Raw genomic sequence first — 26,551 nt, 5'->3', positions numbered from 1 at the left:
AGTCAGCATAGAATTCCTGCAGGCCTCAGATTTTTCTTTATTCTCTCATGTTTCATATTCCTTTATCCTTTGCAGCGTGTCAAATACATTGATGTGTTTGAAAAGTGACACCAGGTAAAGAATAAATATGATAAGTGAAAGGGTAAATGAGAGTTCAGACATTCTTTATTTTCATAAATTATTCTTAAAATTTTTATTTTATGGAAAATGCTAGCTCAAAAAGTGGGATAATTAAGACAGATTTTCAAGAGAAAACAATGATTTGTTCAACAGATGTTTTTAAAGCATCTAGATAGGTCAGGTACTTTTTTTTTTTGTTAACATTCTGAAGGCTTCTGATGGAGAGTCTATTTGACATTCTTAAGGTTACTGAAAGCAGAAAATGGTTTTCTCTTAATATATTATTGGTGGGTTTTGTCTCTTAGATTTTTTTCCTAGTTCTTATAAACTGGTAAAAATCTAGAGTTTTTATTTGTAATAAAATTTTACTTGTAATAAAAAATTTAAACATCTTAAAATAAATTCAGTGACTGTTTCATGTTACAGTCTGTCCTATATTCCTGGTATCCCTTTTTCTGTTCTACTTCTTATTTTTTATATAAAATAGTGTGTGTGTATATATTCTTTTCCCCTCGTTTATTCATACTAGATTTTGCTTTCTGTCATCCTTCCTCTACTAAAATATAAGCCCTGTGAGGGCAGGGATATTTCTTTGTTGATAAAGCACAGAAAATAGTGGAACATAGTAGGTGTTCAACAAGTTCTTTGTTGAATAAATAATACTTTTAATATTTTAAAGTTAATCCTAATATATACACAAAAGCATATATAACATGTATACTTTATTTTTTTTAATTAATATTTTTTTGAGACGGAGTCTCTCTCTGTCACCCAAACTGGAGTGCAATGGTGCCATCTCGGCTCACTGCAACCTCTGCCTCCCAGGTTCAAGTGATTCTCCTGCCTCAGCCTCCTGAGTAGACAGGCATGTGCCACCACACCCGGCTAATTGTTTTTTTCGATAGAGATGGGATTTCACGATGTTGGCCAGGCTGGTCTCGAACTCCTGACCTCAGGTTATCCGCCCACCTTGGTCTCCCGAAGTGCTAGGATTACAGGCGTGAGGCACTGCGCCTGGCCCCACATATGTGTACTTTAAAGAAGAATTACAAATAAATGTCTTTGTTCTCACTGGCCAACTTAAAAAATAGTATATCGTCAGTACCTTGAAATTTCCTCATATTCCTCTTTTCTATGGCATTTGCCTCCTTCCATCTCCTATTGGAAGAATAAATTATTTTTATTCATTTGCATTTTTTTCATAATTTTACAACATGGATATAACTATATTATTTAAGTGACTGGATATGACTATAACTGTAAATTGATTTTTTAGTTTCAGATTTGTTAAATTTTATATTCATGAAATGATACTGTATGTATTCTTCAGTTTGCTTTATTCAACATTAGGAGTTTGAGATTCATTTGTGTTGATGCATATTGATATACTCCATTTAAACTGTTACATGGTATTCAGTTACGTGACTATGTCACTGTTTATTCTATCTGTGGGCAGTTGGTTTGTTTCTAAATAACAAGCAGTGCAACTACAAACATTTAGAAAGTGTACTCTGGTGTACACTTGCTTCAAGAGTTTTTTTTTTTTTTTTTTTTTGAGACAGAGTCTCGCTCTGTCGCCCAGGCTGGAGTGCAATGGTGCGATCTGGGCTCGCTGCAAGCTCTGCCTCCCGAGCTCATGCCATTCTCCTGCCTCAGCCTCCAGAGTAGCTGGGACTACAGGCGCCCGCCACCACGCCCGGCTAATTTTTTGTATTTTTAGTAGAGACGGGGTTTCATCGTGTTAGCCAGGATGGTCTCGATCTCCTGACCTCGTGATCCGCCCACCTTGGCCTCCCAAAGTGCTGGGATTACAGGCATGAGCCACCGTGCCCGGCTGCTTCAAGTGTTTCTTTAGGCCAGGTGCAGAAGCTCAGGCCTGTAATCCCAGCTCTTTGGGAAGCTAAGGTGGACAGATCATCTGAGGTCAGGAGTTCGAGACCAGCCTGGCCATCATGGCAAAACCCCGTCTGTACTAAACATATAAAAATTAGCTGGGCATGATGGTGCATGCCTGTAATCCCAGCTACTTGGGAGGCTGAGGCAGGAGAATCGCTTGAACCCGGGAGATGGAGGTTGCAGTGAGCTGAGATCACAGCACTGCGCTCCAGCCCGTGTAACAGAGCAAGACTCCATCTCAAAAAAAAAAAAAAAGCTGGGGGTGGTGACACGCACCTGTAGTGCCAGCTACTTAGAGGCCAAAGTGAGAGGATCGTTTGAGCCAAGGAATTCGAGGCTGGTGTGAGCTGTGATCATGCCACTGTGCTACAGCCTGGGCAACAGAGCAAGACCCTGTCTCTGGGGGAATAAAAAAAAAGGTCCTTCAGGTTATATAGCTAAAGAAATTCTAGGTCATATAAAATGGGCATTTGTCAACTAAAGATGGACAGTTGTTTTCTGAAATGGTTGTACCAGTTTACACTCCCATCAGGTACTTCAGTGAGAATTCCAGTTTCTTTCCTTGCCAGCACTTGATATTTTAAAAATTTAGCCATTATACTAGATGTATACTTTTTTTTTAAGGAAAAAAATTTATTTCATTCTTCAATAACTGTAATTACTAGTGGAGTGTATGTTGGGTATTGTACAACTTCTCAAACCTTAGAATTATTGTACACCATCAGCTCTTTCCCTGTACCATACGATTTTCACGTAGCATTTATTTTTTATGCCAGCGACTACTAAAAACCAGCTTCACCAAGATGTGACATTATTGAAAGGAATGTTGAGTGACCTTATGTTAAAGTTGAATTAGCTAGAACTTGTAGTTTGCATAGTATCCGACAGATGTCACTGTGTTTACCTTGAAAATTTAAAATATTTTGCAGCATCCTTTGTGAATTTGATGTGATACCCCAAGGCACCTGAGCACACAGTTTGGGAACCATTGCCTTGGAATATTAATCATAGTTACCTCCAGAGAGTGAAATTTTGGATAATTAAAAAAATTTCTTTTTTCTTGAGATGGAGTTTTGGTCTTGTTGCCCAGGCTAGAGTGCAATGGTGTGATCTTGGCTCACTGCAGACTCCGCCTCCCGCTTTCAAGCGATTCTCCCACCTCATCCTCCCAAGTAGCTGGGATTACAGGCATGCACCACCACGCTGGCTAATTTTGTATTTTTAGTAGAGAATGGGTTTCTCCATGTTGGTCAGGCTGGTCTCGAACTCCCGACCTCAGGTCATCCGCCCGCCTTGGCCTCCCAAAGTGCTGGGATTACAGGTGTGAGCCACTGTGCCCAGCCAAAAAAAAAAAAAAATTCTTTATACCTTCTGGATTCTCCACTTCTTTTATAATGATCATATAACACAAGAGGTGTTATGATTATATATATAATACATTATGATTATATATATTGCATTTACTTTTTAAAATTTTTAACTGAAATTCATTTTTTTCTGCTTTCTTTAGTCTTTACCTAATATCCTTTTTCTGTTGCACCCAGGATACCACATTACAGTTAGTCATCGCATTTCCTCAGGGTCCTCTTGCCAGTTACGGTTTCTCAGACCTCTCTTATATTTGATGACTTTGAAAATTTTGAGGGGCATTGGTCAAATATTTTGTAGAATGTCTCAACTGGAATTTGTGTGGTGTTTTTCTGATGATTAGATTGGATTTTTAGGGAGGAAAATCACAGGTAAAATGCATTTCTCATCACATTGTATCAAGGGTACATGCTGTTCTGCATGACTTATTTCTGTTGACAGTAAGCTTGATTACCTGGCTAGGATAGGGCTTGTCAGATTTCTTCATTGTTAAGTTACTACTTTATTCACGCTTTTCATACTGTACTCTTTGGAAGGAAGTCATTGCACAGTGCACACTTAAAGAGTGAAGGTTGTGTTCCAGTTCCTTGAAGATAAAATACCTACATAAGTTTTTTCTTCATTTAAGATTTGTCTGTGTATTCAATCATATATTTATATAATTGGACTCATGGATATTTGTTTCATACTTTGGGTTATAATCCAGTACTACTTTATTTTCTTGCTCAAATTGTTCCAGCTTTGGTCATTGGGAGCTCTTTTCAGTTGGCTGATAAGTCCTTTTGACATACCACTATTGTGATGGCTTTGTTTGTTTTTGTTTGTTTTTTAAGTATTTCCTTCCCTTTCTGGCACTACAAGATGCTCCAGGTTCATCTTGTATATTTCCTCAGTCATAGAATCAGATATCTCTCCAAGGATCCCTGAGTCCTTTTATTGGAGAATGGTGTTAGAAGCCAAGAGCTAGGTGTTAGGTGTGTTTGTTGCTACTGGGGCACAATGTGGTTTTAATTTGCATTCCTGTGATGATTGATGACATCAGACACCATTGTATATGTTTATTGGTTATTTATATATCCTGTTTGACATGTGACAAGCCTGTTTAAGACTTTTCCCAACAGCAGTGTTGCAGTTATGACAGACTATATGCCTCATAAAGCTTAAAATATTTATTATCTGGCTGGTTACAAGAAGAGTTTCCTTGCCCCTATAGTTATAATAACTATGTTAATGTCAGTCCTGTTCTGGGTTGGTTTTGATTGGTTGATTTTTCTCGTATTTTCTTCTTTCCGTGTCTGGTTATCTTTGAATAGATGGTAGACATTGTAAAGATACTTGAGTTTTTTTTTTCTTTTTTATAAATTTCTTGAGACTTTTCTTCACATGCAGTTAAATTATTTGGAAATATTTCTGTTCTTTAAGGTCATACTTTTAAGCTTTGTTAGGTGGATCAGAGCACCATTTAGGGCTGTCATCACTAGGGCATATAACTGTACTAATGTGACATGACCCTTCTGAATGCCATACCAGGGAATTATAAGGTTTTTCAAGTCTGGCTGGTGGGAACAGGCTCTATTATTGCTTGTGTGTGAGTTCCAGGCACTGTTCCCTCTAATCCTCTCAGATGATTCTTTCCTCTCTCTCGTAGTTTTCTTCTACACATGGGTTGATCAGTACTTGGCGGAATACTTGAGAGAAACTCTCCCTAGATCACTAATATTTTCTCTCAGTGCAGCTTTCTCCTCTACAGCATTCTGTCCTGTGCACTCTAGATGCCTTAGCCTCTCTAGACACTCAGCTCCATCTTTTTAACTCAGGGCTTCTGGCTGAGTTCCCCTTCCCTGCGCTACATCCTAGAAATGCTCTCAAGGCAGTTAGCTGGGGTAATTGTAGGCCCTCCCTTCTTTTGTCCTCAGAGATCACTGTCCTTTCTGCCTAATGTCCAATGTCTTGAAAACCACTATTTAGTCCAGGGATGTACAATCTTTGGCTTCCCTGGGCCACACTGGAAGAAGAACAGTTGTTTTGGGCCACATATAAAATACGCCAACACTAATAATAGCTGATGGGCTAAAAAAAAAAAAATTCACAAAAAAAGTCTCATAATGTTTTAAGGAAGTTTGCAAATTTGTGTTGGGCCACATTCAAAGCCATCCTGGGTTGCATGTGGTTCATGGGCCATGGGTTGGACAAGCTTGATTTACTCTATTTCATCTGCTTTCTTCCTTTCTTTTTTTCTAGATAGGAGGGTAAATCTAGTCCCCGTTACTATACCTTGGATAGAAGTAGAAGTCTTTGAGGTCTTTTTAAAAAATTCTGAATGGATGTTTAATTTTATCAAATGCTTTTTCTATATCTATTGAGAAGATCGTATGATTTTTTTTCTTTCTCTTTTTTCCTTCTAATGTGTTGAATTAATTTGATTGATTTTTTTTTAAAATGTTAAACCAACCTTAAATTTCTGGAATAAACCCAACTTAGTCACAATCCTTTTTTAACATATTGCTGAATTCAATTTACTCATATGTGTTTTAGGATTTTTACATCTCTATTTTGTACATACAGTGCCCTTCTTCAGGTTTGGACATCAAGATTTTCCTTATAAATGGTTATCCAAGGTTATAGTGGGTTGGGAAATGTTCTCTCTTTTTCTCTAGAAAAGTTTGCATAATATTGGTGTTCTTTTTTAAAGAGAAGCGGTTTAATTGGTTCACGGTTCCGCAGGCTGTTCAGGAAGCATGGCAGCATCTGCTTCTGGGGAGGCCTCAGGGAGCTTTTACTCATGGTGGAGGCAAAGCGGGAGCAGGCCTCTTAAATGGCAGGAGCGGAACCATATTAGTCCATTCTCATACTGCTATATAGAAATACCTGAGACTGGGTGAATTTATAAAGAAAGAGGCTTAATTGGCTCACAGTTCTGCAGGCAGAACAGGAAGCACAGCAGCTTCTGCTTCTGTGGAGGCCTCATGGTGGAAGGTGAAGGAGAAGCAGGCAGGTCTTACATGGCTGGAGCAGGAGCAGGAGCAAGAGAGTGGGGAGGCAACCAGATCTCACGAAAACTCACTATTGCCAATTGAAATCATGAGAAACTACCCCCAAGATCCAATTCCCTCCCACCAGACCCCACCTCCAACATTGGGGATTGCTGTTCAACATGAGATTTGGCCAGGGACACAGATGCAAACCATATCAGTCGCCCAGGCTGGTCTTGAACTCCTGGCCTCAAGTGATCCTCCCACCTCAGCCTCTTGAATAGCTGGGACTATAGGTGTGTGCCACCATCCCCAGCTAATTTTTAAAATTGTGTTTTAGAAACATAGTCTCGCATTTGGACAACTGTTTAATTACAGATCTACTTCTTTAACAGATATAGGACTGTTTAGGTTTTCCATTTGCACTTGTTTCGGTTTTGGTCAGCTGTGTTTTTCTATGAAGACAAATGATCTATTCAAGGTCATACATCTTATAATGAATAAACTTTCCAATCTTAAACTTTTTCAAATGGTGTCATACCAACATAATATGTATGTTTTAATTTGTAAACTCTTTTATCCTCTCTACTGGAACATCAACTAGTGGGCAGATTCTGTGTTTACTAAAACTTCCTATCATCTGAGTCTTAAGGCCTATAAATAGATATTTGAATTAAATTAAAGCATGCTTGGGGCCAGACATGGTGGCTCATGCCTGTAATCCCAGCACTTTGGGAGGCCAAGGCGGGTGGATCACTTGAGGTCAGGAGTTTGAGACCAGCCCGGCCATCATGGCGAAACCCCATCTCTACTAAAAAATACAAAAATTAACTGGGCGTGGTAGTGCGTGCCTGTAATCCCACCTACTAGGGAGGCTGAGGCAAGAGAATTGCTTGAACCTGGAAGGTGGCGGTTACAGTGAGCCGAGATCACATCACTGCCCTCCAGCCTGGGCGACAGAGTGAGACTGTGCCTCAAAAATAAATACATAGATAGATAGATAGATAGATAGATAGATAGATAGATAGGTAGATAAATAAATGGAAACCTTGATTTAAGTAGTTGCTTCAGTAGTTCATTTGGGCTTTGTCAGTCAATAACACATTTTACTTCTGTAGTAATGGGTTATTGATAAGGGAAAGATATGTTAGGGTATGCATTGAATAAAAAGGTGGGAATGGTAAATTGAAAGTATAGTTCTTTAAATTATTTACTCATTTTAAAATTTATTTTCAGAGATGGGGTCTTGCTCTGTTGCCAAGGCTGGAGTGCAGTGGCACAATCATAACTCACTGCAGCCAGGCTCACTCTCCAGCTCAGGCCATCCTCATGCCTCAGCTTCCCGTATAGCTAGGACTGCAGGCACATGCCACGACACCTGGGTGATATTTAAAATTTTCTTAGAGACAGAGTCTCACTATGTTGCCCAGGCTGCTCTTGAATTCCTGGGCTCAAGTTATTCTCCCACCTCAGCCTCCTGAATAGCTAGGATTACAAGCATGAGCTATCTTGCCTGGCTCTGGTTCTTAAACTTGGAGCTTCCATTTATATTGTTGTAGTTCTTTTTCTTTTCTTTTCTTTTTTTTTTGTTTTTTTTTTTGTTTTTTGAGACAGAGTCTCCCTCTGTCGCCAGGCTGGAGTGTAGCGGCGCGATCTCGGCTCACTGCAACCTCCACCTCCTGGGTTCAAGCAATTCTCCTGCCTCAGCCTCCCGAGTAGCTGGGACTACAGGCCCACACCACCACCCCTGGCTAATTTTTGTATTTCTAGTAGAGACGGGGTTTCACTGTGTTGGCCAGGATGGTCTCAATCTCCTGACCTCGTGATCCTCTCCCCTCGGCCTCCCAAAGTGCTGGGATTACAGGCGTGAGTCACTGTGCCCGGCCTGTTGTATTTATTTTTCTAGATTACAGTTAATTTTGTTTTTATTTCTTGAAACCTAGTAGAATATGTATCTGCCTATAATTCAAGGGCAATTGAAAGAAAGAAAAATAACTCAAGGCCAGGCATGGTAGCTCATATCTGTAATCCCAGAACTTTGGGAGGCTGAGGCAGGAGGATCGTTTGAGCCCAGGAGTTCAAGACCAGTGTGGGCAACGTAATGAGACTCTGATGCTACAAAAAAACTAAAAAAAAAAAAAAAAAAAAAATTAACCAGGCATGGTGGCACATGTCTAGCTACTTGGGAGGCTGAGGTGGGAGTATTGCTTGAGCCCAGGAGGTCAAGGCTGCAGTGAGTGGTGATTGTACTCTGCATAGTGAAACCCTGTCTCAAAAAAAAGAAAAAAAGGAAAGAAAAATAATGCAAGTTCAGCATATGATTTAGCAAAACCATTTTTGATTTCTCTTTAAGAGAGATTGTAACTTGAATCATCCTTTTAGCAGGGAGAATTTATTGAATATTTCACATTTCAGTGTAATAAAATGTGTCCAACTTGTTATACAAGACTTAGTTTAAGATTCACATGTTTGGGAAGAATGTGGGTTTGAGTGGTGAGGGTTCAGTTGAAGGTCTCTTTCTATAAAGTATATAATTTGTTGCCAAAGGAAATATTACCTAGCAGCAGTTTACATGTGCCAAGAGAGGCCAGAGAAGTCTTATAGTAGAAATTGTACAGAGGAACTGTCAAACTAGATCCCTGAGGATGTCAGACAGGAAATAAAGCTTGTGATGCTAGAAAATTTTACTGGATGACTAGGCCATTGGAAATGAATCTTCCAATGCTTGTGTGTTTTGTTTTGTTTTTTTATCATGCTGTTATTTGAAGACAATCAGTTACTTACACTTACAAATTTAAACTGTTTAAGGTATTTAGACCAAAATTTAAGAAACTTTATAAGATCTTATTGGCTAAATATTGACTTAACTATATCTGTTTTTTTTTTTTGTTTTTTTTTTTTGAGATGGAGTCTCACTCTGTCACGCAGGCTGGAGTGCGGTGGTGTGATCTCAGCTCACTGCAACCTCCGCCTGCTGGGTTCAAGTGATTCTCCTGTCTTAGCCTCCTGAGTAGCTGGGACTACAGGCCCACACCACCACACCCAGCTAATTTTTGTATTTTTAGTAGAAACGGGGTTTTACCACGTTGGCCGGGATGGTGTCGATCTCTTGACCTCATGATCTGCCTGCCTTGGCCTCCCAGAGTGTTGGGATTACAGGCGTGAGCCACCGCGCCCGGCCAACTATATCTTTTTCTTAGAAAGTGTTTATCCTCTGAGATTAAGGTTTGGAAAGTTATAAGGAGAGAGACTTTAGGTTCTTGGAGATAAAATATAGTAATGTAAGCAATTTCCTTCTCTATGCTAAACGTGGAAATACAGACAATATGTATAAGCAATTGTGCCAAAGTATTTATCTGTGGTTCTCTTTATTCCTAAAATATATTGCCCATTTCTACTATACACATTCAGATACACTGTACAGAATTATAGAGATTTGGAACCTGAAGGACTTTAAAGAACATTCAATTTCCTTTATTTTGTGGAGAAGGGAAATGAGGCAGGTAACATTAAACTGATAAGAACAGATACTACACTTAATCTTGGCCAAAAGGCCGAGAAGTGATAGGTAACATAAAAATACAGATAGTTTGCCCAGTATCATGAAGGGAATAGGAGCAGAGTTAGCTTTTGGAGAAATAGAACCTTTCCTTATTTACTGTTGCAATAATGAGTTATTTGAATTTTTATTTATTTATTTTAGAGACAGGGTCTCACTCTGTCACCCAGGCTGGAATGCAGTGGTAGCAATCTTCCTGCCTCAGCCTCCTGAGTAGCTGGGACTACAGGGGCATGTCACCATGCCCAGCTAATTCTTAAATTTTTTTTTGTAGAGATGGGGTTTCACTATGTTGGCCAGGCTGGAGTTGAAGTTTTAGAGGTACATGATGGCTTTGGTTTTCTTACCACCAGATGATTTATGAAAGTTGATGTATCAGTTGACTGTCAGCAGAAGTGAAAAACTGTCAAGCCCCTTTGAAGACTATTATTATTCAGGAAACAAAACAGTGTTGACACTAAATTTTTTTTGTTTTTGAGACAGGGTCTTGCTCTGTCACCTAGGCTGGAGGGCAGTGGCATGATCTCGGCTCACTGAAACCTCCACCTTGCAGGTTTAAGTGATTCTCCTGCCTCAGCCTCCTGAGCAGGTGGGATTACAGGTGCCCACTGCCACGCCTGGCTAATTTTTGTATTTTTAGTAGCACATTACCAGTGTAGTTTGTTTGTTTGTTTTTTTGACAAACAAAGGGTTTTGACAAAGATGGAGTTTCACCATCTTGGCCAGGCTGGTCTTGAACTCCTAATCTGGTGATCCACCTGCCTCACCCTCCCAAAGTGCTGGGATTACAGGCGTGAGCCACCGGCCCGGCCTTACCAGTGTAGTTTTATATAAACATTTCCCCACATTTATCAACTTGCATTTATTGCTAGTCTGTACCAGATTTAATGTGATAGTGGTGGTCAGAAGGTATACTTCGGTAATTATGTACTTTTCAGTTTCCTTTAATTATTAATAAAAGTGATGAATGTAATTTTACAGTAGACCCAGGAGTTTATGTCATTTGAAGTAAAACTAAAGCCCTCTTAACTTTGCAAAGATGCATTCTCAAGTCGTTTGGGAAGTTCTTTGACTTGGAGCCAATTAAACATTTGTGTCAACCCTATCCAGTGGCTTCTTCAAGAAAAATATCTTAAAGTGATTTAAGCTTTCTGTTGTAACAGTGCAAAGAGTGTTTCTTCTTTCCTTTTTTTTTTTTTTTTTTTTGGTGAGACAGGGTCTTTCTCTGGTACCCAGGCTGGAATGCAGTGGCATGATCACAGTTCACTGCAGCTTCGACCTCCGAGATTCAAGCAGTCCTCCTGTATTAGCCTCTCAAATAGCTGGGACCACAGGCGCGTGCCACCATGCTTAGCTATTTTTGTGTTTTTAGTAGAGATGGGGTTTCACCATGTTGCTCAGTTGGTCTTGAACTCCTGGGCTCAAGCCATCCGCTCGCCTCAGCCTCCCGAAGTGCTGGGATTACAGGCGTGAGCCACTGCACTGGCCTTTTTTTTTTTTTTTTTTAAAGTAAAACACAGGATCAGAAATCTTTTCATTTGGTATCATTTGTGCAATATTTGTTTTTTCCTTAATGTCTTGAGAGCCAGCAAAGATTATCTGACAGACAGAATTAGACTGAAATCTTTTAGGGAGGTTGTGAAGTATTTAGATTTAAAGCCTAGAGTTAAGAATAAGCAATGGCAAAGGTATAACTATAAACCTCAAAGTGTTACTGACTTAGAATTCATTCATGACTCTTCTCCATTAAGATTTGGGATTAACTTTTAAAAACTAGGTACCTCCGTGAAACACGTATGCATCTTACTGGACACTCCTTTGTCATTTTTTCCAATCACTTATGCTAGATAGGTTTTAATATAATAGGAAGAATTGTTACGATGTCAGCTCTGTTGTAATTTGGACTGGAATGATTCTGTTCTCTTGTGAACTTGAAGAGTCCAGTTGAATCACTTTCTAGTTATTGTCTTTATTTTTTTATTGTAGTTTTTAAGTGTTCGTTTCTACTTGTGGTAATAATCCTGTTAGGATGCATATTACGAACTATATGTGAAGGCCTGGCTATATGGAGCATAAAATTAGATATGCTTCTTTCCTTTGGCTCACAGTCTAAATTTAGTAGGTGAGAGTTTCCTTTCCTAGATGTCATTAAAAATAGAAGATACCCATCTGTCTGGAATGGGTTAGATACACTTCTCCCTACAGGCTGAGAGATGAATTGTATAACACTAACTTCCTTTTAGCCCTAGGATTCTTAGAAAAAAATGTTTCTCATTTAATACAGAGGCCAAGAGTGTATAGTTTGAATGTTAACCTTAAATTATCCTGTAAGTTTGTGAAACTCAGGAAGTCCTAAGAAAATTGAATTTTGAGGAGAAATCGAAAAGATAAGGTGAAACAGTATATCACTTGATTAAGAAATTGGCTTTGAAGTAAAATCTGTTCCCAGCCCTAGATTTACAGTTTACTAGCTGTGTAAGAAAGTTGTTTAACCTCTCTGAGAGTGTAACTTCATTATTGTGATTGGAATAGTAAGGACCGCTTGTTGAGGGGCAAATTAAATGAGTGAATATTTATAAAGTGCTTTCTTCAGTGCTTGGGATGTAAAAGACATTTCTGGTGGTGGTTGTTATTATTGTTAATGTTAATATTACTTCTGGTTCTTTTTATTAAAAATCTGCTATCTCACTGTTAAAAATCTTAATTTGGAGCTCAGGGTAGAATGAGGTCAGAGTTAAATAGGGAATTCCTAGGAGTATTTGGAGTCCTGGAAGTCATTTAGAAGAGAACTGAAAATCATCCTCAAAGGACTATCTGTGTTAGTGGATGCAGAAGAAACAGGAAAACAGACTGCAAGAAAGCCATCAATGAGGTGAAAGAGAACCAGGGGAATGATGTCATGGGATTCAAGAGAGAGATTGCTCACTGGGTCAGAAGGTTTCTTCAGGAGTTCATTTAAAAATATTTTCAGCACTAGGTGATGTCAGGTAGGGAAGGCCTCTGAGGAAACCATTGAACTGGGCAGGTAAGAGGTCCTCATCTTTGAGAGAGTGGAAAAATGACTGTAGACCTAGACTTGATTAGGCAGAGAAGGAAACATGCAGTGAGGAAAAGCAGAGGGCAGGCGTCTAAGATGGAACCTCATGAAAATTTAGCTGTATAGAGAAAGAGAGAGATGACTTAAGGGAGAGGAGAAGGTGTTTGGATAGGGCTGGGCGCAGTGCCTCACGCCTGTAATCCCAGCACTTTGGGAGGCCGAGGTGGGTGGATCACCTGAGGTCAAACATTCAAGACCAGCCTGGCCAACATGGCGAAACCCCGTCTCTACTGAAAATACAAAGATTAGCTGGGCATGGTTGCGGGGTCCTTTAATCCCAGCTACTTGGGAAGCTGAGGCAGGAGAATTGCGTGAACCTGGGAGGTGGAGGTTGCAGTGAGCTTAGATCGTGCCACTGCACTCCAGCCTGGGCGACAGAGTGACACTCCATCTCAAAAAAAAAAAAAAAAAAACCAAAAAGTGTTTGGGTTTGTTTGTTTCATTTTGGTAAGAGAAAAAATTAGCATGTTTGAAGGCTGAGGGAGAAGTTAAACCTACTGGGCAGGGAGTAGCTGATGGTGAAGTTGTGGTCAGAGGCAAGTGGGACTGGAATCCAGTGCACAAGTGGTGGCTGGAGGGGCAGCTGATCTTTATGAAAGAGGAGGAATGAGGGAGGGTAAGTAATAAGTAAGGTAGAGGCTGGAGGGGAAAATGAGGAAATTAATGTCTAATGGTCTCTTACCGATTTAAGTAGGGAAACGGTAATGAACTCATCATTGGGATAATTAAGATAGATGAATAGATTCTTTTCTGCTGCTAAATAAATAAAAGTAGACTTAGGAAAAAGGAATATCATTATTTTCCTATGGAAGCATATATTGTAACATTAGACCAGTGGTTCTCAACTAGGGGCAATTTTGTCCCTTGGGACATTTAGCAATGTCTGGAGACATGTTTGTCACCGACGTGGGGTGTGTTACTGGTGTCTAGTGTGTGGAGGCCAGGGATGCTGCTAGACATCCTGCAGTGCACAGGACAGCACCCACATCAAGGAATGATATGGTCCCAAGTGTCCATAGTGTTGGAGTTGAGAACCTTGCCTTAGACCAGTATGTGCCTACAACATACACTTCAACAGAAGCTAAGAAGTTCACATAACAGCTTGACATCTCTATCCTCTTGTGGAAAGTCACAGTATATGTTTAGTTTATTCAAGTCTGAAAAATTCTCAAAAGGAAATCTAAACTGTTTAGCTGACTGACATTTTCCCTGCTCTTTCATAGCAACTGTTAACAAACACACTGAGAAATACGTTTAGGGGGAAAGGATGTACTTCAGTCTCTTGGCTGGTCAGTACTATGTATTCATCCCTGTATTTCTAGTGTCTGACACAGTTCTTGGCATATTTTGTGGTACTAAATTGACTCCAGCCTACACCATTCCCCTGAACTCTAGACTCAAAATTCCAACGGTCTGTTCTGCATTTTTACTCAGATGTCCAGTAGCTTCTCAACCCTAACACTTCCAAAGTGGAGCTCCTAATAGACCTCCCAGACAGGTCTGGAGGTCTCATCTTAGCCAGTGGCTATTCCATCCTTCCAGTTGCTCAGATCAAAGGCCTTGGAGTCATTCTTCACCTTGTCTTATCCTCTGCATTCCCGTCCATTGGTAAGTCTCAGCTCTATCTCTAGGAAATATTCAGCATTTAACTGTTTTCCACTCTCTCTACTGATTTAAGCTGTGGCCTGAGTTGTTAGAGCAGTCTTACAACTGGCTTCCCTGCTTCCGTTCTTGTCTCCCAATACAGTAGCCAGTGAGATCCTTTTAAAATGTCAGTCAAATCACATCACTCCTTGTTCAAAATGCTCCATTGGCTCCTCATTTCCTTCAGCATACAAGCTGAAGGTTTTTCAGTGGCCTACATGGCTGTACGTGAACTGGTTCTTCAGTATCTCTCTGACCTCTTCCCGTCCTCATCAATCTGTGGCTGGTTCCACTTCAGTCTCAGTTGGGTTTGTTGTTGTTGTCGTTGTTAAGAGACGGGGTCTCACTGTGTTGCCCAGGCTGGATTCAAACTCCTGGACTCAAGCAGTCCTCCCTTTTCAGCCTCCTGAATAGCTGGGATTGTAGGCATGCATCACCATGACCAGCTCAGTCACAGTTTTTAGTTCAGTGTTTTGCTGTTGCTCAAACACATCAGGCAAGCTAACTCGGGGCCTGTGCACTTGCTCTTTTCTCTGCCTAGAATAATTTTCTACCATATTTCCCTCACGGTTTATTCTTTCACCTCCTTCAAGTTATTTTTGCTTAGATGTCATCTTAGTGAGGTCTTTTGTGATCAGCCTGTTTCCAATTGCAGCTCTTTGTCCCCTTTGTCTGCTTGCTTTTTCTCCAGAGCACTTGTCACCATCTAATATACTATGTAATTTATATAATTTGTACTGTCTCCCCCTACTAGAGGTAAGTTATTTTAGTCCAAGAACATTTTATGTGTGTTTTGCTTATTACTGTGTTACCTGCAATTTGAATATTGCATGACATGCAATAGGCCTTTAATGAATGATTGTTGAAAGAATGAATAGTGATTAAAGCAAAGACTCTGACTTAGAACCGAAATTGAGTCCTGGTGCTGGCACTCATCTGCTTTGTGATCTTAGGCATGTCATTAACCTCTCTGGCCTACTTACTCTTCTCTAAAATGGAGATAGTAGAACCAAGTAGGTTTGTCTTGAGGATTCAATGCAAGAATCTATGTAAAGCTCTCAGCTCAGAATCTGGTGCATAATAAACAGTCAATAAGTGATTGCTCTTATTACTACTTTTTTTTCCCTTCCAAATGTGAAAACCTGGGCCACTTCTGACATATATGTTGCAAGTTGCAATTCTAAGCTAAATGTGGGCAATCACCACAAGAGACAAGAGCTACTTCTCATAGATCTGTAGGATACACTGATATTTGTGCTTTAAAATCTTACATTAAAGTATGGCAGTTCCTTAAAAAATCAAACATAGAATTATTATATGATCCAGCCACTCAACTTCTGGGCATGTGCCCAGATAAATTGAAAGCAGGTACTTGAACAGATTGGTACACCAAGGTTAGTAGCAGCATTATTCACAATAGCCAAAAGGTGCACACAATCCAGATGTCCATTGATATAGATGGACGGATAAACAAAATGTGTTACATCCATACAATGGGATATTATTTAGCTGTAAAAAGCAATGAAAATTCTGACACATGCTACAACATGGATGAATGTTGAAGACACTATGCTAAATGAAATAAGCCAGACACAAAATGACAAATATGATTCCACTTATACAAAGTACTTAGAGTAGTCAAATTCATAGAGACAGTAGAATTTAACACCTGTTACTGACAGACACATGATGCCCTTATATTCATTATTCCCTCCAAGTCTGGAATGTTCAAGGCCAGCCAGAGCCTAAGCCAAAGTACCAGTGATAATTCTTATGTTTTGCTTAAACATAAGGTGTGTATTTGTTTTTCTTTGAAGGATGAAAAGCTGCCGTCTGTAATCCTAGCACTTTGGGAGGCTGAGGCGGGTGCGTCACTTGAGGCCAGGAGGTCGAGACTAGCCTGGCCAACATGGCAAAACCCTGTCTCTACTAAAAATACAAAAAAATTAGCCAGGCATGGTAGCGCACACCTGTAATCTCATCTACTAGGCAGGCTGAGTCACAAGAATCACTTGAACCCAGAGGCGGAGGTTGCAGTGAACTGAGATCGCACCACTGCATTCCAGCCTGGGCAATAGAGTGATAAGATACTGTCTCAAAAAAAAAAAAAGATGAAAAGTGATTTCTTTCATAACAAAATTCTACAGGAATTACATCATGCTTAGTTTAATTTGGGGAAGTATCTGCATATATATTTTCTCTATTTTTTCCTGGATATGAATATGTATTCTTAAAATTCCTAAAGGATGCCAAGAATGTAGCTAACAGTATCAGAAATAAACTTCAAGGAAGTGTTTCTCTACATCTTAACAAAATCGCTTCTCTACATCTCAACAAAATCCCTTACAAGTAAATCTGTTTTTAAAATTTGTCTCAAAACATTTGCGGTAAAGACAATTTTGGACACACATGTAATTTTTTTTTTTAATCTGTGATTTTGCCAATTGAGAAGAATTGGAAACAGGAGGGAGAATTTTGATGTTGTAGATGTTCTTGTTGATTAAGGGATAAGGGCACATACAGACAAACCCAGGAATTATCTGACTTCAGCTAAAACAACAACAACAAAACATCTCCAGTACTAGCCTGGCTAATTGCTTTTGGCATAATAGCTATTACCTCAGACAGACTGAAAGTTTAATAACTAGATTGGAGACTTCCCTTTGCAGTTCACAAATAGGAAAAACACCACCACAGAAGTTCTTTCACACATCTGACCCCCTTCGTTTCTTAATTTACAAACAGTGTGACTGCATCTTGCAGCCATGCCCCATCTTAGCATTCTTAAATTATAATGTTACAGGTTATTGGCCTGCCAAAATGTTTGATATGTAACATTGAACAGTTCCAAATGAGATGAAAACAATCTTGTTACTCGTGAGAGTTTGTTTTTTCAAGGCTTCTGTTTCATTTTATGCGCCGGTATAGTCATTTTGTGGAAAATAAAGGTTACACTGCTTTATTAAGTCTCCTTTATAATTGTAATCCAGATTTACCATCCAATAAGAGATAACATTGTTATATTTTCAGTCATGTTCTAAATATGTGCTGGGCATGATGGCTCACACCTGTAATCCCAGCAGTTTGGAGAAGCCAAGGCAGGAGGATTGCTTGAGGCCACGAATTTGAGACTGGCCTAGACAACATAGCAAGACCCAGTCTCTCCAAAAAATAAAAAAAATTATCCAGGTGTTGTGGTGTGCATCTGTAGTCCCAGCTACTGAGGAGATTGAAGTGGGAGGATCTCTTGAGTCCAGGAGATTGAGGTTGCAGTGAGCTATGATTGTGCCACTGTACCCTAGCCTGGGCAACAGAGTGAGACCCTGTCTCATATATATATGTGTATAGATACACACACACACACACACACATATATATATTCTTATATAGATCAGAATTTATATACATATAAGAATATTCTTAGAGGAATATTCATATTCTTGTATACATTCTTATATATGTAAGAATATATGCATACAAGAATATACATTCTTAAATAATGTTGGTGTTGAAATATTGAAGTTTCCATTGCTATTATTTTAATTCTTGGAGGTTCACAAAATATCTATAATCTTTCTTCCTTGAAATATATATTTCAAGCAACATATCCTTCTGAAATATCCAGAATGCATTTTGCCAGTAACAAAAGAATATTCTTTGGAAATACCAGACTTGTAATGGGAGTTAGGGAAATGTTCCTACTTCTTTCTCTTCTTCCTGCCTTTTTAAATCACAAAACTGTAAGAAAGACTATCCTGGTATTTGATATAAATTTTATTTGTATATAAAATGTTTAAATATTTTAAGTATTAATATATTGAAGATTACATATATCTGTGTCTATATCTATTTCAGGCCTTTAAACTCTTTGGGGAGTTCAAAGAACTAGAAGAAAGAATGATTTAATGTATTTACTTTTTTTTTTCTAAATTATTATTTTTTCCCTGAGACGGAGTCTCACTCTGTCTCCCAGGTTGGAGTGAAGTGGCATGATCTTGGCTCACTGCAATCTCTACCTCCCGAGTTCAAGCGATTCTTCTGCCTCAGCCTCCTGAGTAGTTGGGATTACAGGCGTGCACCACCATGCTGGGCTAATTTTTGTATTTTTATTAGAGACAGGGTTTCACCATGTTGGCCAGGCTGGTGTCAAACTTCTGACCTCAAGTGATCTGCCCACCTCGGTCTTCCAAAGTGCTGGGATTACAGACGTGAGCCACCACGCCCAGCTAATTTATTTACTTTTAACAAATTTTGCATTGCTTCTTTTTGGTATTCCTAGAAGTAATTGTGTATGTAATATAATCTTTCTTTTCTCATTGATGAGTAGAATGATAGGAGTGAATCAAAGAAGTTTCCTACCATTTTAAAATTCTTTCTCTACTTCTTAAAAAAATGTGTTTGATATTTATTTAAACTTTAAGTTATAGGCAACCATGTATCCTGAAAAATAGTCAGGTGTATATATATTTTACTGTCATAGAATGTGGTCCGTGCAATACTTTAAGTGAATAAGGCCAGTTGCATAGTTTATATCATATAATTTCATTTTCATTTATGAGAATCACATGTTTGATTATGCAAAGGCAAAGGTTTGGAAAGGTGTACAGTTACTGAATGTGATAAACCCTGGGAGAATGGGATAGAGGCAGGGTACTGCCTCAGGTTGGGTTCCCCAGAAGCAGGAGTTGAGATAAACTTTTATGGGAAGGCAACTTACTGAGAAGAGTTTCAGAAAAACCTGCTAGGGAGTGGGAAAGTAGGACTGGGGACGGAAACAGGAGGCTGGTATCAAGGATGTGATACCAAGAAAGCCTCAAGGTAGACAACTTTGGCTAGTCTTGCAAGGGAGTTCTGGAGCTTATACCTAAGAGTTTTCACTGCCAGGGACCAAAGAAATAAAGTAGAGCCTTTATACTTTCATACCCATCAGTCATTGCTAAGGACCATCCCTGTTGGGGAGGTGATATGGTTTGCCTGTGTCCTCACCCAAATCTCATCTTGAATTCCCTTGTGTTGTGGGAGGGACCCGGTGAGAAGTAATTGAATCATGGGGGCAGGTTTTTCCTGTGTTCTCCTTGTGATAGTGAATAAGTCTCACGAGATCTGATGGTTTTGCAAGGGGGAGTTCCCCTGCACAAGCTCTCTCTTTGCCTGCTGCCATCCATGAAAGACACGACTTGCTCCTCCTTGCCTTCTGCCGTGGTTATGAGGCACCCCCATTAAACCCTTTTTCCTGTATAAGTTACCCAGTCTTGGGTATGTCTTTATCAACAGTACGAAAACAGACTAATACAGGATGAGTGTATAAATGTCCAGGAAGTGCTGGCAGACTGAGGGTAGCCCCTCTACAAAGACCTGCAGGTGCTGGCTGTTGGGAGTGAGAGCACAGGGTTGGGAGGAAACGTGGGCAGAGCACTGACAGCAGTTGTAGCCCTCACCCAAGTTACAGAGATTTTAAAAAGATTGGGGTTTAATTCTTTCTCAGTTTAAGCCTCCCAGGGCCATTATGGTGGCTCCACAGAGATCCAGCCTCCTTCTATTCTTTTGTTTTGCTTTGTTTTTCCAGGCTCCTTCTGTCTTGTTGCTCTGTCATCACTAGCTTATTGCCCACATCCACGTGGTCCAAGATGCTCAATATTATGTCCATATTCCCATTAGAAAAAAGGGGTAAAGTCAGGAGGAAGAGAGCACATTAATTCCTTTAAGGACAAGTTCTCAAAGTTACATCACTTCACCTCAAATCCCACTGGCCATCATTTAGTTCCATGGCCATACCTGGATGCAAGGAAGACTAGTGTTTATTATGGTTGGCCTTATGCCCAGTTAAAAATAGGAGACTCTGTTATTATGTAATCATTTCTGTAGAAGGAGAGAACACGTATTGTAGGACTATCTATTGTAGGGATGTTCATTTTCTGTTTTATAGGGATATGCTTTGTTTTTTAGTTTAATAAGCATGTATTTTTTGTCTTAACTATCACAGGTTAGGGGCTCCAGAAAGCAGAATTTGAGACACAACTTAATGTGCAGGATGTTAAGTAGTGCTCTTCTGTTCAACTCCTGTGGAAGGGAAGAAGCAAGATTTGGCAGGGAGAAGTTGAGCTGTGGTACAGTCTGAACAACAGGAGCTGACTCCACAGGGAGCTCTGGAGCTAATGTGGACTTTTAGAGTTGCCCTGCTTTGAGCAGAAATGGACCATTTATACCTTTGTCTCCGTTGGTTACTGGATGAGGGATTGCCTTGGGAAGCACATGACCTTGGGCAAGGTAGCTCTGCAGAGGTAATGTCTACAGGGGCTGACAGTACTCCCAGCAAGTTCTTTCATGAAGGGAGAGCTGGGTGACACATCTGTATGTCTGTCACAACTTTGTGTGTGGAAGTAATTAATACATTTTATGTATCTATTTTATAACTTAAAAATTTATAATTTAAAGTTTCTTTTATTCCTTTATCAATAGTTTCTTGTGTAACTATTAGTACTGGACTTTATTCTAGACACTGGAGATAGGGAAATGTCCCTCCCCTCATGAAGTTTGCATTATATTTGGAGATAGATAATAAATAAATTTTGGCTGCGCATGGCGGCTTACACCTGTAATCTTAGTACTTAGGGAGGCCGAGACGGGTGGATCAACTGACCTCAGAAGTTCGAGACCAGCCTGGGCAACATGGGGAGACCCTGTCTCTATAGAAAACACAAAAAGTAGCTGGGCGTGGTGGTGTGAGCCTGTAGTCCCAGCTACTTGGGGAGCTGAGGCAGAAGGCTCACTTGAGCCCAGGAGGTCAAGGCTTCAGTGAGCCGTGTTGGAGCCCCTGCACGTCAGCCTGGGTGACAGAGCCAGAGTTTGTCTCAAAAATAAATAAGTATAAGGAAGGGTGTTGCTGTTTTATATGGGGTGGTCAGGGAAGACCAGAAATGCAATAAGGTGATTTGAGTGAAATGATGGAACTAACTGTGCAGATATTTTGGGAAGAGCGGTCCAAGCTGAGATTACAGTGAATTCCAAGACAACCCTGTGGCAGGAATGTGTAGAGTATTGGTGTGTACATGAAACAGCAAGGAGAGCAGTGTGGCTAGAATGAATGAGAATAGTAGGATGAAGAATAATAGGAGATAAAGTCTTGGATATAATAGTGGTGATCAGATCATATGAGACCTTGTAAGCCATTGTAAAGACCTGGGGACCGTCTCAGAATGAGATGGGAAACCATGTGAAGATTCTGAGCTAAGTGATAGAATTTGACATATTTTAAAAGATCATCTTGTCTGCTGTGTTTGGAATGAACTGTACCCAAACAACTGGAAGAATGGAGTTCCCCCAACTGAGAAGGGGAAGACCATGAATAGAGTAGGTTTTTGGGGTGAATAGTTGCAATTAAGTTTTGTGTCTGCTAAGTTTGGAGTACCAATTAGACGTTCAGATAGAGATGACAAATAGAAAGTTAGAAAGTGGAGACTGGAATTCAGGGGAGAGGTCCAGTGTGTAGACTAAAAAACCACAGGTGTCAGCCGGGCGCGGTGGCTCACGCCTGTAATCCCAGCACTTTGGGAGGCCGAGGAGGGCAGATCACGAGGTCAGGAGATCAAGACCATCCTGGCCAACATGGTGAAACCCCGTCTCTAGTAAAAATACAAAAATTAGCCAGGCGTGTCAGTGCACGCCTGTAGTCCCAGCTACTCGGGAGGCTGAGGCGGGAGAATTGCTTGAACCCAGGAGGCGAAGGCTGCAGTGAGCCAAGATCACACTGCTACACTCCAGCCTGGGTGACAGAGAGAGACCCCGTCTCAAAAAAAAAAAAAAAAGGAGGTGTCATTAGTGTCCAGTTGGTGTGTAAAGCCATGAAAATGCATACTGTCACCTATGGAATGAGTGGAGAAGAGAACATCTCAGAGATCGGAGCTCAGGAACACTCCAACATTTCCACGTTGGATCATTAGGTGAACCATCAGTGGAAACTTTGAGAAGGAGCAGCCTGTGAAGTAAGAGGAAGAAATGACTTTTTTATTTTTGAGATGAAGTTTTGTTCTGTTTCCCAGGCTGGAGTGCAGTGGCATGATCTTGGCTCACTGCAGCCTTCGCCTCCTGGGTTCAAGCAGTTCTCTTGCCTCAGCCTCCTGAGTAGCTGGGATTACAGGTGTGCACCACCACGCCCAGCTAATTTTTATATTTTTAGTAGAGACGGTGTTTCACCATGTTAGCCAGTCTGGTCTCGAACTCCTGACCTCAAGTGATCCACCCACCTTGGCCTCCCAAAGTGTTGGGATTATAGGCATGAGCCATCATGCCCAGCCGGAAATGATGTTTTAGAAGGCAAACAGGAGTGTTTCAAGAAGAGGAAAATGATCAACAGTGTCCAGTGCTGTTGATAAGTAACATAAGATGAAGACTGATAATTAGATAATTACCCTTTGGATTTACCAGTATGGAACTCATTGGTAGTGACAAGCAGTGATTCAGTGGAATGATGGGAACAAAGTGAATTGGTGTGTGTTCGACAGAGAATGGGGGATGAATGGGAGACAGCTCTATAGACAAGTCTTCTAAAGAGTTATGCTGTGAAGGAGAGTAGAGAAACAGCATGAAGGCTAGAGGAGCATGTGAGCTGGAAAGAAGAATTTTAAATTGGAAGCTAATGCACCCTGGTTGAATGCTGATGATAGTTATCCAGCACAGAGGCCCATTGGTGATGCTGCAAGAAGAGAACAGTTGATGGACTGATGTCCTTGAATAACCATGAGGGATGTGAGGGTTAAGGCATGAATGGAGGGCTTGGCCTTAGATAGTAACATAGTTCAATCAAGATAATAGAAGGGGAAGACAGAATAATATGTATGGCTACAATAGCAAGTAGATGGTACATTGTGGCTGGGCATGTGTGGAGGATCTTTACTGATTGTCTCTGGTGTTTTTTGTTGTTGTTGTTGTTGTTTTTTGACAGAGTCTTGCTCTGTTGCCCAGGCTAGAGTGCAGTGGCGTGATCTCAGCTCACTGTAGCCTCCGACTCCTGTATTCAAGCTGTTCTTCTGTCTCAGCCTCCCAAGTAACTGGCACCATGCCTGGCTAGTATTTATTTATTTATTTATTCACTTATTTATTTATTTTTTAGTAGAGATGGTGTTTCACCATGTTGGCCAGGTGGTCTTGAACTCCTGACCTCAAGCGATCCACCTCCCTTGGCTTCCCAAAGTTCTGGGATTACAGGCATGAGCCACCATGCCCAGCCAAGCCTGTTTTTTTTTTTTTTTTTTTTAAAGAGACGGAGTCTCACTCTGTCGCCCAGACTGGAGTGCAGTGGCATGATTTCAGCTCACTGCAAGCTCCACCTCCTGGGTTCATGCCGTTCTCCTGCCTCAGCCTCCCAAGTAGCTGTTAATACAGGCGCCCACCACCATGCCCGGCTAATTTTTTTATTTTTATTTTTATTTTTTAATTTTTGGTAGAGACGGGGTTTCACCATGTTAACCAGGATGGTCTCGATCTCCTGACCTAGTGATCTGCTCGCCTCGGCCTCCCGCAGTGCTGGGATTACAGGCGTGAACCACCGCACCCGGCCCAAGCCTCTGTTTTTTAGTGAAATATAAAACAATTGCCATCAGCTGAAAAGTGGGGATGGGGGATGAAATGTTGGATGTTTGAGGAGAGAAGAGAAAGTGTGAGATAGGGCTCTGGAAAGTGAAGAGTGAGTGGACTAGGAATGTGGTGGAAATGGCCGTTCTGTGGTCATGCTTTGAAAGTGAGATGAGTCAGCATGATTATGTGTGTTTCTTCAGCCCAATTTAGTAGCCCAGGTGCGAGCATGGAGTAGGTAGAATGTTGGATTTAACTGAGTGATAAATAAAACTAAATATTCACTTTGAAAGCTGTTTTTAGGAGGTCGGTGATGTGAATGGTATTTAGAATTTTAGCTTTTTAATTATACCCATTTTGGAAGGCTAAACTTAGTGAGTGACAGGTCATTAAAAAAGCAAAAAAGAAACGGCATTGTTCCAGGAAAGGTTCTTGGTTGAAAATTACAGACCTTAATTCCAGCCAACTTAAGCAGAAAATGAATTTATTGGAAAGTTGTCAAGTACCTCACAGCATGGATGGAAAGACTGGAGAATCTGGTTCAGAAAATAGGCAGGAACCAAGGGAATCCAAATATCTGTAATCATGGCCGAAGTCATGCCCCAAGGGGAGTCTGGTTCCGGATGCTGTTGCCACCGTTTTTGAACCCTGGTATTGCATCTGTTGGAGTGAGTTCTGAACCTGTCCTTTCTTTTTCTTTTTTTTTTTTGAGACAGTGTCTCGCTTTGTCGCCCAGGCTGGAGTGTAGTGGCGCGATCTCGGCTCACTGCAAGCTCCGCCTCCCGGGTTCACACTATTCTCCTGCCTCAGCCTCCCGAGTAGCTGGGACTACAGGCGCCTGCCACCATGCCCAGCTATTTTTTTGTATTTTTAGTAGAGATGGGGTTTCACCATGTTGTCCAGGATGGTCTCGATCTCTTGACCTTGTGATCCACCTGCCTCAGCCTCCCAAAGTGCTGGGATTACAGGCATGAGCCACCGCGCCGGGCCAACCTATCCTTTCTCATTTGAGCCACTGGCTCCATCTCAAAGACCTCTAAAAAGATTACTTCTGAGGCCAAGCATGGTGGCACACCCCTGTAATCCCAGCAGTTTGGGAGGCCGAGGTGGGAAGATCTCTTGAGTCCAGGAAGTTGCTGCTATGTCAAGAATGGAGTATAGGAGTGTACGAGTAGATGTGGGGAGAATAAGTCATGAGGCTCCAAAATAGAAGATAATGACTTAGATTAGAATAGTGACAGTGGAGATGAAAAGAAGTGGATAGATTCATGAACTAGCCCATTAGGCTGTTGTTAAAATTCTTGTTTAAGGAAAAATTCCTTCCTTTTCCCCTGCCGCTTCCTCCTTCCTCATCATCCTCCTTCCTCTTCCTCATCTCTCCATCGCTCTTTACTCTTTCTTCCTCCTGCTCTCTCCTCTACATACTCCCTCGTTTTCCTCTCCTTCCTCTTCTTATCTGCCTCCTCCTTTCTTGAAATCTAGACTTTTCTAGAGGCATTTTACGTACTCCTTTCTTGCACAAGGCAGAGTAACTTATCTAGCAGATATTTTATAAAATCCTGTAGTATTCATCATTTGTTAATTAAGAAAATATGTCTAGCTCCTAGTATATATACTATTGTGCTGAAGGGGGTTGTTGTAGTCATTTCAGAATTGAATTCAAGTCTAGACACACAGAAATGGTTTATTTCTTCTAGGGCACTACATGCTTGCTGTCTAGGCTAACCTTTTTCCTAGGTATGGGTAATTGAGAATACATGATCTAGGTTTCATCTCGACTTTATTTCCCAGCACTCATTAGTTCCTTATTGTAGTCATTTACATATCTGTTACTGGAAATGGGCCAAATGTTTATCCATTATTTTAAAAATAATAAGAAAACAGGTATCTTTTTTTTATCTTCCTAAGACAGTGAAGGCTAGCTACTCAGAGACTGCCATGGGAGGATCACTTGAGCCCAGGAGTTCAAGGTTGCAGTGAGCTGTGATTGTGCCACTGCACTCCAGCCTGGGTGACAGAGTGAGACCCTGTCTTTCTCTTAAAAGAAACAAACAAACATTCCCCCCACAACCCCAAACCAAGAAAAAACCCCAGCTAGATTACTTCCTCAAACTTAATGTGCATACAAGCCATCTGGAAAGCTTGTTGAAATGCAAATTCTGATTTTGTAGGTCTGAAGTGGGGCCTAAGATTCTGCCTTTCTGTTAAGCTCTGTGGTGATGCTGATGCTGCTGGTCTATAGATCTCATTTTGAGTTACAAGAAACTAGATAATATCCTTTGCACTTTCATCTTTGTATGGGTTACTCTGCTTTGGGGCATGTTT

The 26,551-nt window shown here is 40.6% G+C and overlaps 1 protein-coding gene and 1 pseudogene across 7 annotated transcripts in view; one reads left to right on the top strand and one right to left on the bottom strand.

Annotated features, from left to right (window-relative positions):
* The window catches only part of SCAI (suppressor of cancer cell invasion), a 193,076-nt gene that overhangs the window by 26,397 nt on the left and 140,128 nt on the right, over positions 1-26,551 (top strand). The window lies entirely within an intron of this gene.
* LOC129044833 (U2 spliceosomal RNA) lies at positions 9,716-9,922 on the bottom strand (annotated as a pseudogene).

This window comes from Pongo pygmaeus, chromosome 13 (genome assembly GCF_028885625.2).
Source record: "Pongo pygmaeus isolate AG05252 chromosome 13, NHGRI_mPonPyg2-v2.0_pri, whole genome shotgun sequence".
In the NCBI taxonomy this organism is placed as follows: domain Eukaryota; kingdom Metazoa; phylum Chordata; class Mammalia; order Primates; family Hominidae; genus Pongo; species Pongo pygmaeus.
The sequence above is the reverse complement of the archived record's forward strand: the minus strand, read 5'-3'. Positions and strand labels throughout refer to the sequence as shown.